Here is a 5168-nt window from a genome sequence, read left to right as displayed (position 1 = left end):
GTGTAGATATAGCTCCTCTGGCGTTTCAAGGGCAGTGCTATCTGTCCCCGTTCAGACCAGCTCTGTCTTATATATCGAGATGCCAGTGGTCACAGCAGCTTACTCGGCGCTAGCGCTTTGGCTCTCCCCAGCTGGAGCTGTACCGATGGGCAATCCTCTCACTAATGTCCTTACACAGAAAACGCGTTAATCTCTTTTGCAATAATGGCGTCATTTATTCCTTGAGCATTACTTCACACGTGAATCACCAGGCAGTGCATGTGCATTGTATTTTCTATGTTTTCAAAAGGAAAATCCATCACTCAAATGACAAGACATAATCATTTTTTTTTTTCCAAGTTACCTTTTTCTCCCATCTTTAGTAGCCCTCTCCTTACAGCCAGTTTTCTGAAGAGGACAAGCTTGCTGAGTTCACAGCCTGCAGGTGTTTGTGCTCATCTCTCATTCCCAGCCACAGCCTCCGGGCCTGTTGGATAGTTCCAGACAGACATATCTGTATTTCTCAAGTTTTTCAGAAAATAAGTGTCTGGGGTACAAAGAGAGACAGTAATGTTCCTGCAAAAAGGAAGAATAAAGTTGGATTGTCCCTCACCCTTGTGACACATGAGAGCATCCACTAGAAACCTCAGCCTTGAGACACAGAGAAAGCAGATTTAATGGCTCCACTGTTACCAGATTCCTGATTTCACTGGGATTCCAAGCTCAGGATCCTCATTCCTCTTTTCATACCTTATTTGCACAGTCCACTGCTCAATGAAGACTTGTTCAAGGTCCCAGTGCCCTGCAGTACAAACAAACATGAAAGAGCAAATTTATTAACTGCATAAAACTTACGAGATCACAGATGGGAAGAAAAATGGCTCCAAGAGAATATTTTCTCCAGTAATTCTTAGGGACACTTATGGGACTTTAATTAGCACAGTTTGTGAAACAAAAAAAAAAAAAAAAAAGATCCATTCTTCTTCCTACCTCTATGTCAGAGGTTGCCTTTTCTTCCAAATTTACCTGTTTACCAACACTTCTGAGTTCCTGTTTTGATTTCTGCATGATGGCAGTGATGTATACGGATACCATTAATCAGGTTAAAGTTTTTAATCGTTTTTTAAATGGCACACTTCTAGTAAACGACGGTGCTACCTGTTCAGCTGGAAATAAGCACCGTGGAACCCATAGCACATATCAGTCACATCTCACTTCCATTATATGCCTGTTGTCTTCGACCACTGGGCAGGAGACTTGAGCACAAATTGAAATTGTGCATGTGTGCAAGTTTTAGTGTCGAGACAGCGCTGCAGAGAAGCCTTAGCATTCCCCTGCGCCTTGGTCAGAAGTGTGGGAGAAAGGAAAATTTGATTTATTGGCAGTAGCAGCAAGGTCAGGGCTGAGTCAAGCTGGCCAGCTAAGCCAAGATGTGCGAGCCTGCCTACAGAAACCAGCCCCGTATACCAGGCTAAGACACGAGATGGCCAGGATGACAGTTCAGATTCACCAACGGTTAACTCAGTGCTGTGTTTTTAAATAGCTGTAGTAATGGAACCATAAAAACTCCCACCAGGTTGAGGTCTCCAGTTTGGGAGCTTTTTCCTAGTGTACTACATATTTTAAAGTTTAATCATCAGCCCTTCTCCAAGCAAAACTCCTACCCGTTTCAGTTAATCTTTGTCAGAATTAGTCCCAGTGCTGGGTAACAGGCTGTAGTTAAAGCAAAAATAAAAAACAAGTTTTATCACAGAAATGAAGTTCTGAAATAGTCTACCAACAGTAACAGGGAGTGAAAACCAGGCTCAAAATGCAATAAAAATGTATTATTGCAGCTTCATGGAACTATGCTCAATGAAGCATAGAGGTCTCATCCAGTTCAATTTCCTAGCTACCAAAATCCAATACCTAGTAGTCATCTGAAATTTGTATATGCATTGAACTGTTACTAATTAAAATAATTGTCACTGAGTATTTATTTAGAGACCATCACCCTCAGAAAAGCAAAAGATTTAAAGCACTGTTGATAATTGAGTTTTTTAATAATAAGTCACTTGTAAATACTTGATGCCCAACAGCATAAACAGACTTTCTTTTTAATTTAGGGAGCTTCACTTTTATTTTTAGGAGTAGTATTTCTATCCAGAAATCTTGCTACAGTACTATGCACAAATTTTTGTTCCAAATAATGAAGGTCTACAACGGCAATGAATATATTAAATGACAAAAGCACCTGTGCATGCCCAAGGCAATAAATATTCAAGTAGTAAGTGTGATTCAAGTATGATTAGTGCTCTTAGGAACTTCAGGGTTACAAATCAGTACTTTTAAATCTACACCAGCTTCTATGCTGCCATCAGCATATATAGGAGACAGAAAACCCCGAAATGACATACAACAAAGGACCCAGAAAGAAAAGTTAGGTTTTGGTTATTATTTTGATGTGGTTATCCTAAACCTGAAAAAAACAAAGGAAGATCACAATGAAAGAAAAACAGATGTGGAAAATGATTAAGACCCTGTGTTAGGCTGCTGCAGCTGAGACTCATAAGGTACCTGTAGAAAGAACAAGTTATTTTTAAAGTGTCTAAGTCAATATGCCCTAAATAACAGGTTTCCTTCTAGTTGTTCATTTATGATAAATCATTAATCTATCCAACTTTTACTTCAAGAATGTACAAGCCATGCATTTTCAGACACAATTCCCTCTACTTTAGTCTACACCCTCTATTTCTCATAAATAAATAAATTTTTAGTTTGCAGCTTAGATAAGAGGAATAACATAGACTGCGTGGCCATGTAACAGGGCAATATAACCACAAGTGCTTTCTATTTCTTTTAGAGGTATGACGAGTTGTGCAGGAAAATTATATATATGTAGTCAGCCTTAAGCAATGTAGTGATGAAAAAACAGTACCTGGTATCATTTTGGAATGGAATAAACCAGAAATGTTGTAAAAGGGAAGGGAAAAAAGTTGCAGTACAGTATGTAATTTTTTTTTTGCTGAAATTAAAGGACACGCTGTCATAGCTGATGCAATAAAATAATAGTGTACAACATTAAATCACAATGCATTGCAATAAAGGAGTTGGCTTGCAGATAGTACACCTACGTTTCTTGTAAGGCGTTTCCTATTGCTGTTGTCTCACTAAAATGAAGAACACTTTCATGGATATCTTGGGGCAAACATTGCGTTTCATTCATATTGATTTGTAACAATTCCTAGAAATTGCTCTAACCATCTTATAATAGAGAAACAATAAAAAGTGGATAATTTTGAAACAGCAATATTTTGATGCAACTTTTAAGAAAAAAAGAAGCGTCTCTTACTTTGGGAAGTACTTTTAGCAGTATTGCGGTGGGACCACTTCTAGGCACTGAAATTAGGCTGCAAACAGCTATTGAAATATAGGAGAGTTGCAGTATCCGTATCAGTTTCCATCTTCTTGAGATAATCCAGTGCCCTGCCTTTAAATATGCAGATGGGATAATCAGAGTGTTCAAATACACACTTAAAATGTTTTGCTGAGCACGGCTCCAGTGCAATGTGGCTAGCGGAGGTACTTTCTGTTCTGGTTGCCTGGCCAAGCATTGGGTCAATAGAGCTTTTAGTCTTTGTACTTAAGGAAAAGATCAGTAGTTAAAAAGAACTTGTTTAATAAATCTGTTATGTATTTTATGAGGCCTCGTTACTGTGGTTCTGGTACAAATGATAAACATTTCCAACCCTAACCATTCTATGATTCTATGATTTTAAAGTCCACAAAGTGTGTGGTGCTGTGAGCCTTAGTTCCTGGTTTGGTCCTTAGCTAGGAGAGCATTTCAAATGTAAATCTGAAGGCTTTTGCTGATGGACCTGGCGGAGCTGACTAGTGTAGCTTGCAGTGAGGTCCTGCGTTCGTGGCATAGCTCCAGGTAGCACCAGGCAAAACTGGAGTGTCACGCTGGCAGCAACGGGTGCTGCATCACCTCACTCTGCGCAAGCAGAAACTCTCCCATCTGGCTTATAAACAACCTATGCAGAAGTAGAGGGAGGAACGAGAGGCTGCAGGAAGTACCAGACAGCGGTTTGTAGCGCACAGCTACAACCCCGGCTGCCTCTGCAGCCCGTCTCGAAACAGACCCCTCGTTAATCACGATAATTTTATGAGCAGAGTTCTTTCAGGTCACTACTCCATGCGCGGTACCTGGACCGTGGTGGCGACGCGTGCCTTAAAGACACCCTGCTCAGGAGTGTGCTGTCGACAGATTCGGAGGGCAGCAGGACGTGTCTTTGAATCACATTGCATAACGCCCAGCAGCGCATGTGCTCTAAAGCGAGTACTGCTTATATCGCTGCCCTGGCAAAGGAAAGGGGGCAGGGAGAGGTAACGCCGTCGTCTCATTTTTTATGGGAAAAACAGAGAATAACAAGTGAGCAAGAGGTTTCTGACAGGAGTAATGCCTGAAACACTGTTAATAAAGACATTTGTTAAGTGCTGTAATTCCTAACATTTTAATTCTGTAGGAAGACACTCACCTATAAAATATTTATTTCCTTTTGTGGTAAGAAAAAAAAAAAAAGTAATGTGACATCCACCTAACTCTGGAGACATTACAAAATGTTTTAATTAAAAGGCAAGCATGTAGGACAGTGCAGCAACAAACAGATTTGTAACAAACAAATCTACATGTTGAAAAACCTCTCCAAAAACACAAAGAGCAGCAGAATTACCTGGGCAAAGGATAGGTCCTTCCCCCCTGGTGCAGAACAGGCTCCTTGGCACACCTGAAGGAAACCCAGGCAGAACGAAGGCACACTAGGAGCATGGAGCCATTGGCGTTTGGCATCCCCACAGCACAGAACAACCTGAAAACACAGAAGCTCTTCACCCCGACAACAGCAAAAGCTGGGAAATAGATCAAATGCATCACTGAATTATTTCAAAATACAGAGCAGTTCCATTATTGAATGTTTTCTTTTTTTCTTTTCCATGACACTCTCAGCGTAACATTTCTGCCTTGTATTAGATAAAATTCTAACTATTATTAGAATTCCTTTAGTTTTCAATATGCTTAAAACAAAAGAAATTAACATTTCTACTGATGTTTACTGGTTCATTTCTACCAGTGTACTCTCCCTTAGCAAAGTTCTACAATTCTTAGATTTAAACTTATGAACAAGCAACTCCCCTTTTTATTTGTGCTT

The 5168-nt window shown here is 40.0% G+C and overlaps 1 long non-coding RNA gene across 1 annotated transcript; it reads right to left on the bottom strand.

The window, feature by feature from the left end:
• Positions 1-261: 261 nt before the first annotated feature.
• On the bottom strand, positions 262-4821 carry LOC147601391 (uncharacterized). Its single transcript, XR_015258258.1, has 3 exons — positions 4695-4821; positions 673-781; positions 262-555 (listed from the first exon to the last, which is right to left on the bottom strand). It is a non-coding gene; the product is annotated as an uncharacterized LOC147601391 (long non-coding RNA).
• Positions 4822-5168: the final 347 nt, after the last annotated feature.

This window comes from Chlamydotis macqueenii, chromosome 3 (genome assembly GCF_036417535.1).
Source record: "Chlamydotis macqueenii isolate bChlMac1 chromosome 3, bChlMac1.mat, whole genome shotgun sequence".
Lineage (NCBI taxonomy): Eukaryota > Metazoa > Chordata > Aves > Otidiformes > Otididae > Chlamydotis > Chlamydotis macqueenii.
The sequence above is the reverse complement of the archived record's forward strand: the minus strand, read 5'-3'. Positions and strand labels throughout refer to the sequence as shown.